Source organism: Chelonoidis abingdonii, chromosome 15 (genome assembly GCF_003597395.2).
Source record: "Chelonoidis abingdonii isolate Lonesome George chromosome 15, CheloAbing_2.0, whole genome shotgun sequence".
Classification (NCBI taxonomy): Eukaryota; Metazoa; Chordata; order Testudines; family Testudinidae; genus Chelonoidis; species Chelonoidis abingdonii.
Window position 1 is genome coordinate 24,593,475 of NC_133783.1, and position 8,775 is coordinate 24,602,249.

An 8,775-nucleotide genomic window follows, 5' to 3' on the forward strand; every position below is an offset into this window, starting at 1 on the left:
TAGACTCACTTGGGTACTGATTCAATCCTGCACTTTTATAGTTAACTAATAATGTAGAGTCAGCTGGACAAGTAATGGTAACTGCCTCTATAATAGAAGCAGTTGTTCGCCCACAGCTGCCTCAGTGCAGTGCAGTATATCCACAGAGGACTATTTTTTTTCTCTTATTGACTGCACAAGTAACGCAAACCTGTTGTGAATCTTCCCACCTACCTGGGCTCTCTATCGCGCAGGCTCACCTCCCCTCCATTGATTGCCATGATGTATGAAGAATGCTTGATGAATTAAGATTCACAGTAGTTAGTAGATAAAAATGAGTGGGAGTGTAGCCTCCATGCGCTATCAAGACAGTACTTGCAGTTCTAATCTTTTCTTTAACACAAGAGAGGAAGGAGTCTGAATTGAAGCTAGCCCCAGGTGATAGATGAAAGACGGAGGTACCAACTGTGGCTGACCATTCCCACATGTACAGAAAAGGGAGTCATTCCCATCTTTCACCAGGAGCGCCCAGGCCAAATTCAGCCAGGAGGCACTCACTGCGGTACTATCTATCACTGGAGGGGCCAGGAAGTTGGATACTGCCTTCACCGCCAGCAGATCGCCGTCTGCCAGCAGCATTCAGTACACAGAGGGGTGACATTTACGAGTACTCAGGAATTATTTATTTTACTTGTTCTTTCACGTGCCTGGTGGGGGGGGGGGTGATAGAGAGCTGAACGAGCAGCCCGCTCCGTCGACCCACGCAAGACGACGTGTTATAAGCTAACAGATACATTGAGGCCGCTTCAGCCAAGAATGCCAAATAGTTTTCAGAAACCGCTGTGCGAGACTGGATTTAGCTGTAGTCCTCATTACCCCCTCCCTCCCTCCATGAGCCATCCGTTTGAGTCTCTGGCTTCCTGTTACCTGTTGTGACGCAACCACTGTGTATCCTGGAGTTATTTTTTCAAACGCTTTTAGGCATTTCCTTTTCTTTAACGGAGCTCTGATAAACAGATTTGATCGTCACCAATACAGCGATCAGATCTAAAGTATCTGCCTGTAAGTTCACATGCAGAGTCTACTTTGCATTATCATAATCTGAGCATCGCCACGCCGTCTGATCACACGCTGACACTCGTGAAAGTCATGAACCTATAGTGTCATCAAAGGTACGTTCTCAGGCGCCCAAGCTTTTCCTGTTTACCGGCACTCCGCATCGCAGTTCGGATTGCGCACCAGAGCGGTCAGTGTGCATGTCCTGCTAGAATAATAGGCAAGTGTAATAGAGATCTCAGTGTATCAGAAGAGCACATACTCTCCATGTCAGTATTTCACAGTTGCCCCTGCAAGCACCGCACCGTTGCTATCCCTCCTCCCTCAACCTTCCTGGCCTGACCGTGGCAGCTGCCCCTCCCCCATTTTGTGTCTACTGAGTTGTAAGGAATACAAGAATAAGAACTCAGAGATGTTTGTTTGGTAGTGTGAGATTTAAAATTGAGGTGGGGGGCTTCGGCATTTAGTGTAGCCCCAGCGTCCTCCCGGGTCCCTTTATGAACAGTCCAGGCAGGATGTGACTATTTCAGAATAACTCTAAGTGGAGGATGATCTCATTGCAAGCAGTTCATATCACCAAAAATTTGCTTCAAAAATTTATCCCCCAGTTTCAAATGATAAGCTGGTTATTTAGCCGTTTCTTGTCCTATTACTGCGAGGTACCAGGCATATAGTGTTCTCACTTGAGCAATTAATCAGCCATGGTTTCTCATTGGAATGTGGCCAGAGCCCTGCACCTCATCTACCACCGGGAGGAGAAAGATGGAGAAGTCAAGATACTGCTTCTTCACTGCCTGTTAGCATCCCGTCTACAACAGCAGCATTCTAAGCTACACATAAGGTGACATAGAAAGTAGTCATGGAATGATTCTCTTTTCCCCCTTTTTTTTTCACGTTGCGCGTGGTGGGGGTAAAGGAAACTCTGTAGGAGCTTTCCTGAACCTATGACCAGACATCTGTGTTTTTTGAACCTATCAGGAACTTGGAGTCTCAGCCAGAATGCATAATAAATTTTCAGAGACTGCCTGTGGGACTGTGGCGAGCATAGCTTGTAAGATCTCTCAATTACCTCGCCCTCCCTCCTTTATAATGAGCGTTCCTATTTGAGTTCTCTAGGCCGTCCCGCTCTATCGACCTATGTCAGCTCCTACCACAGGAGGAGCGTGTCTTTAATTGAGTTTTTTTATTCAAATTGCTTATGGCATTTCGTGTTCGTAACGGAGTCTGCGATCTACACAGATTTGTCTCCCCAATTTACAGCGATCAGATCTTAGTTATCGCCCGTATGGTCTAAAAGCTGGTATGCTCTTTTTCGATTTCAGACTGCATCGTCCAGCCGTGCTAGATGCGATAGGCTCCATCGCGAGGAGGGCTAATACAGTAATGTAATTCATTCAAATGTTCGCACGTGGCTTTTTACCTGTATGATCTGCCCCGCCTGGGCAATCCTGGTCGTTCTCTACGACTATGCGTGCCTTCCAGTGAGCCCAGTGCAAGTTGTGTCGCCCCGGGAGGCCAATACGTCGCTATTTGCCGTCACACTACCCTACATGCCCTATTATCATTCTAATCGAATTTAGCTGCTACTCCTCTCTGTGCGCAAGGAAGTGTATCCGAAACTCGACCTTTAGAGACCGTTTAAGTCGATATTAATGACGACGTCGTGTGAACGGATACAGCGTTAAATCGGTATATCGGCCATTAAACCGATTTAAAGTCGCAGTGTAGACCTGGCCTCTGTCTCAAATCTGGTTACATTTTCTCCATCTCTTTAGTCCGAGGGACCGGCTGGACCATAATTCATAATAGTTCCTTTTAATTCTCCCTTCCTCTCTTCCCCTTCCCTCCATCCCCTGGCTTAGCCTGTCAATAATTCTCAGTGGGACATACCTTTTTTCTTAATCCTCAAGAGCAAGAAGAGTGAGAAAGGATGATCCATCAATTGATCCAGAGCATTGTTAGCTACACGTTGGGTTTCGGACAACCACCACTCTCACTGAGCCTGACATGCTTGGAGCAACTGGATGTCAGGTTAGGTGAGGAAATGAAACAACATTATCAGACAAGCGCGTGGGCCCAAAGCCAAGGGAAACTGACACAACAGGGAGAAATCCACATTGTATTCTCCTCCCTCACCCTTCCTTTCCTGTTGGTTTAGTCATTGCTGCATTTTCAAGGGTTCTGGTTGTTTCTGGAATGGAAAGGTAGACTACCAGCCGCAATGACTTTTTATCCTACTTATCACTGGGACTAGCATGGCAGCTGCTAAATGAAAATGGGAACTTTTTAAAAATTGTGATGGTGTGAACAAGTTCTTGTAGCTATTTTAACCCTTCCCTCCCTAGGAAAAATGTTTCTCCTACAGTCCTCTTCCCCATACCCCTTCACACACTCCGGTCTGTGTTTATTAGAGCTCTAGCCCTTGTTGTTAGTGACAAATTGGGTGACCAGATGTCCCAATTTTATAAGGACAGTCCCAATTTTGGGGTCTTTTTCTTATATAGGCTCCTATAACCCCCTACCCCCGTCCTGATTTTTCACATTTGCTGTCTGGTCACTCTAGTGACAAAGCAATGCTAAGTGGGAAGATAGGACTTATGTCTTTGGAATTAGGAATGGATTGTCCTGCAAGACTTGTCATCTATCTGCTTATGGGGAAAGGAGCCTTTTGTTTCTTCCAGTGGGGTATTCTGCAGCCTGACACTCCTAATCCATTTAATCTGGGAGTTACAGAGCACCAGAACAGATTACAGTGTAGCTCCTACCCATTTATAAGAGTCATCAAGTAGTTTCTCTACCTGTCTGAGCTTTGCAAAGGCCGTTGTGTTGTGCTTTGCTGCATTGCAACACAAATGTTGTGATGGCGTAATATAAATATCATATAAAAAGACACCCACATCTGTGTGGCTCCACTTCCTCTTTGGGGGATTTTAACTCCTGATTTAAAATGTTTTAAAACAAGTTTGGGCCTGCAGGAATGTATTTGTAAGTAACCTGTGTGTGGTAAATAATACATTCTCCTCACAAATGATCTGCTACTCTGAACTTAACTGAATGCACTGTGCTAATTTTAAAACAGTTTGGTTAAAATATTTTAAAAAACAACTCTGGCAGAGATCCCAGCATCCTCAGTGAGAGATGAGCATTTCCCAAACACTGGCAGTTTGTCAAAATATTGCATATTTATATCCTGGGTAGAACAACTCGGAGCCTGCAGTGCTGCTAATACTATGAATGACTAAATGAGAAACTAACTTAGATTCTTGGCATTGTTAAGGATTTCACCTTGATAGCAGGATTGGCACCCATAAAAAACATATCCCACACCCCCACCATGCTGGCAGTTGTGTATTTACGATACATCATCTCACTTGTAGAAGTAGCATTCTTCGCAAGTTTCAGCATAAGATTTTTGTTGTTAAAGATGAAAACAACCTTCTAATAAAAGAACATTCCAGCAAGAGGAAAACTTGCATACCAGCAGCAGCCAGTCACAATATATTTGTATTTTCTGAGAACTTCATCAGAATACACTCAGAGCAAAATAAGAGGATGTCATGATTTATAAGAATGGTAACTTACATTCCTAATGGACCTATTATCCCAAAGGATCCCTAAGCTCTTCACCAGATCCCAAACAAAAAAATTCATTAGAGGCTTGACTTAATGCCCATTAAAGTCAATGGAATTCTTTTCATTGATTTGCATGGGTTGGATAAGGCCCTAAGAGAGATTTAAGGGTTTAAATACGGTACATGTGCCTTGTACCAAAAGGACTTCATTAGGCCATGGCAGTTTGAAAAACCTAAATGTTTGAAAGTCAAGAAACTCAGAACTAAGGTTCCACAGATGCCATTAACATAAATATAACATTAACATAATTTGGAAGTTAGAAAGGGAGCTGGCATTGAGTTACTATATAATAGAAGCTAGTTGCAACACTAATTACCATGGAGCCAGTACCATAGCTCCATAATTCACCCACCACAGAAATGCAGCCAGCTCTTCATGGAATGAAAGAGTTATTTCATAGCACACAGCATCCTTATATATATATATACAATGTGAAGGAGAGAACGGTTTTATGTCTGGTTGAAAGTATGGGGTGAACTTAGGTTGGCAGAATGTAACTGCCAAAATTGGAATTTGACCTCAACAATCAGATTAATATCCCTGCTCTTAGGAGAAGTACCAGGAGATCTGTAGTGACTACAGATGATCAGAAGCAATGAAAATAAATAATGAAAAGTGAGCAGATCTATTTTATTTCTCAAAGCCACTCAGTATCATGATGGAAGTCATGGGTTTGACAACAGTCAGCTATGATCTTAGCAATTACAACTGATTAAGATCATCATGATTAATATAGCAGGATAACATGCAGTGATGATGAAGTTCCCCCCCCCCCCCAGTCCCAGATGGTTACTCTTTTTAAGACTATATGATTGAAGAACTGATTTTAAAATAAAAACTAACTCTTAGTTGTGTATAACACAAGGAAAGTGTAAAGTTGTAGAATCCAGAAAATGAGGCAATGTGCCTTTAATTGTCAGAAATCCCAAACAGATGGCTTCCAGATTTCTAATTTCCTTTCACCTTCTTGAAATCTAACTGGGCAGTAAAACCACATCAAGCGGATTGGTTATTTCTGCTTTACTTCACAGCAGCTTTGCACTCAGCCCTGTCTGATCCTTTCCTCAGAGTAGATAGCACAGCAAGGACATGTCAGTTTAGGTTTGGGCTTTCTTTCTAGAATATATAAAACAATAATAATAGCTGTGTATTTTTTTCCTCTCCTCCCCACCCCTTTGCAAGACAATAAGGGAGCCATGTGAGTGATCTGCCTGAGGACACATTATTCTGGCTGGTAGAGTAGATCTGCTGTCTTTAATAGGAGGGGGGAATCACAGGACAGTAAGGCATTCTCAGTGGGGAAGGCATTGCTGACTGAAGTTTGTATGTTGGGCTCTATTTGTGAAATGAAATGGGGAATGCCAGAGTCCCAGGGTTTTCAGCACTACCACCTAGCAAGCAACATGGGTGACAGTGATTTCTCAGGAAGTTTTGCTGTGTGACCATGAGCCGGAACAACAGCTCCATGTCACTGGAGTTTATTCACAAAGGGTTACAGCCTCACCTTGAAAAGTGAGGCTTGGAAAGCATGGCAGCAGGAAACCGAGAAGATAGACAGCCTGCCAGATTTGTTTTCATCTCCTTCCTACTACTGATTGTTTTGCAAGAGACTTTGGTAACCCTCCAAGTTCTGAAATTCATAGAACTGTCCTGATATCCACACCTGTCCCATGACTCACCAGTGGCGACAGCCTTAGTCCTATGTGACACATGCAGTCATAGGACCTTGTTCTTCCAGTGTCCCTGCACCATATGCCCATACCCATCCCATTGATGACAGCACCATCCCTGCTTTCCAGTCCATCTGATTGGGCACAATGACTATAACATAGCCTGAACTCCCCATGTAAGAATATGTTCTTTGGCTCCCTGCTTCTAGCTTCCCAAGTTATATGGAGGCTTTGGAGCCTCACAAACAGGTGAGAAATGGATTCATGTCATCAAAGCCAAGGGGAGTTTGCAAACAGGCAGAACATGACTCTGTGTACAAGTGTGTGTGAAGGAGAAGGAACCTGGTCAGCAAGAGAACCTCTAGGAGCCCTACAAGACTCACACAGAGATTCATGGACCAGGTAAAGTCTGTGACTAGGACTTCTATTGCACAGAAGTTGGTGTTGCCCCTATGCTATACCTTCTCCAGAAAGCAATGCCAGGAACTGTGGCCTAGATACACAGGAGTCCCATGGTACAGAATTGCTTATGGAATTAATTTTGGATGGGCGCAGTCATTGGACAATAACCAGGTTTGCAATGGAGGGATTTGTTGTGAACTAGGAAAAGTGGGTGCATTTACATCAGACTTAGCTAACATATGGAAGCATGAGCATAGGCTACAATTGACCAACTGAAACAAGCTACTGGTGTTATCCCACATCTTGTCCAGTGCCGTTGGACCTAAAGTGAGCAACTTGATCTAGATTTGCCACACTTTCCCTTCAGATCTCTGTTGTTGTATCTCAACACCCTGGTATTCTTTGCTATTCAAATCATGTGCTTCTCCTGAGTAGTGATGGCCAACCATGTCTCAGGCCAAGAGTGAGAGACTACGGAACTCAGATCTGGTTCAGAAGGAGGTTGTGCAGGTCAAAACTGAAACCATTGACAGAGCTGTTTGTAATAATGCTCAGAACCTTCCTCCCCTATGGGTGGATTTAGCCAGGGATATCAGATTCTCACCTTCATGAGCACAACATTTTCTTATGGAATTAAAAACAATGTCAACAAGACATTTTTTTCCGAAAGAAAGCAGAAGGGCAGAGAGATATTTTTGCCACTGTACACATCAGAGGACTCCTGCAGAGAAAAAACCATGCTAAGAATTACCTCATGCATTAACTATTAGCCTAGTGTAGCTTTGATATCAAGCCCAGTCTGCTGAGAGATGCATGAATCTTATTCTGGATAGCAATAGCCTTTCACCAGGCCTTTAATCATCTTCTTGTGTCACGTTGCACGAAAATTCACAGCAGTCAGTCAGTGTGCATGCTGGAGGGTGTAAAGTGATGCCTTATCCACTGGAGCCAGCTGCAGTTACGGACAATTTGGAAATGTCTTGCAGGATGATTAGCTGCTACAAAAAGTTTTTGAAAGAGCTGGGGACTCCTACAGTCCCGTGTAAACATATTTTTGTGATTCTCTGAAATACCATTGAAGCTGTTCCCTTGCTTCTTTATAACCCTGATATATCATTAATTGGAGTAACTGCCTTTTACAAAATCTCTCATAAACTCCTGCACTCCCACCAATGCATTACAAACTGGTCTGTAGGCTGCTACCTATAACTGATGCTCTGGCAACTACTTGTTTTCAGCTGCTCTCTGTAGTGCTCGCTTTGGTTTCTAATTTTTATGTCCTGCAAAACCAGAAATTGGAATGTAGAGCTTTGTTCAAAAATGGGCATCGTCTGCAGTTTGAGAGGTATTGGAGGCATTGGCAGCCCTAGCTGCAGTGCTGTTAAAGATGAGATAGTTGAGGAGTGTTTCTCCTCATTGTTACACGGATGTGAATAAGGAGTAACTCCAGTATACGTAAGAGGAAAATCAAATCCAAGATGTCTCCCAAAGGAAAGTGCACTGAAAAATCACTTGTCCAAATTGTTGGGTCCAGTTATGTTGTGTTGGAGATAGAGAGAGGCACACATAGCTGTAAGCCATCTTTTTAGCTACCCAAATCTGGGATCAGTTTGAGGCCTTAGAGTAAGTTAGAGCAACTTCAGAGCTGCTCTAACCTACACTCAGCTCCCAGTGGCTGCAAGGGTCATTCTGGTAGCCAGGAGTAGACGGAATTCAGAGGCATTCCAGCCACATACAGTTTCTCCTGGCCACAACCCTTATACCAGGGTGGGTGATGTCAGAGGGGTTGCACAGAGCTCTATGCCACTCACTAAGACCTCTACACTAGGAGAATCCCAGGTAGCTGGACAGGCCTGCTTGACTGCCTATTTACATGCCCAGAGCTGCACAATATACCTTAGTGTCAAAGTTAGACTCAGGACTCACAGTTTGTCAGACCACTCTGTTTTATTAGCACAGCGCTCTGCTAATACACCCAGATAATGTGAGCACCATACAAGACACAAACTATCTTACTTATACAGATAAAAGGGGG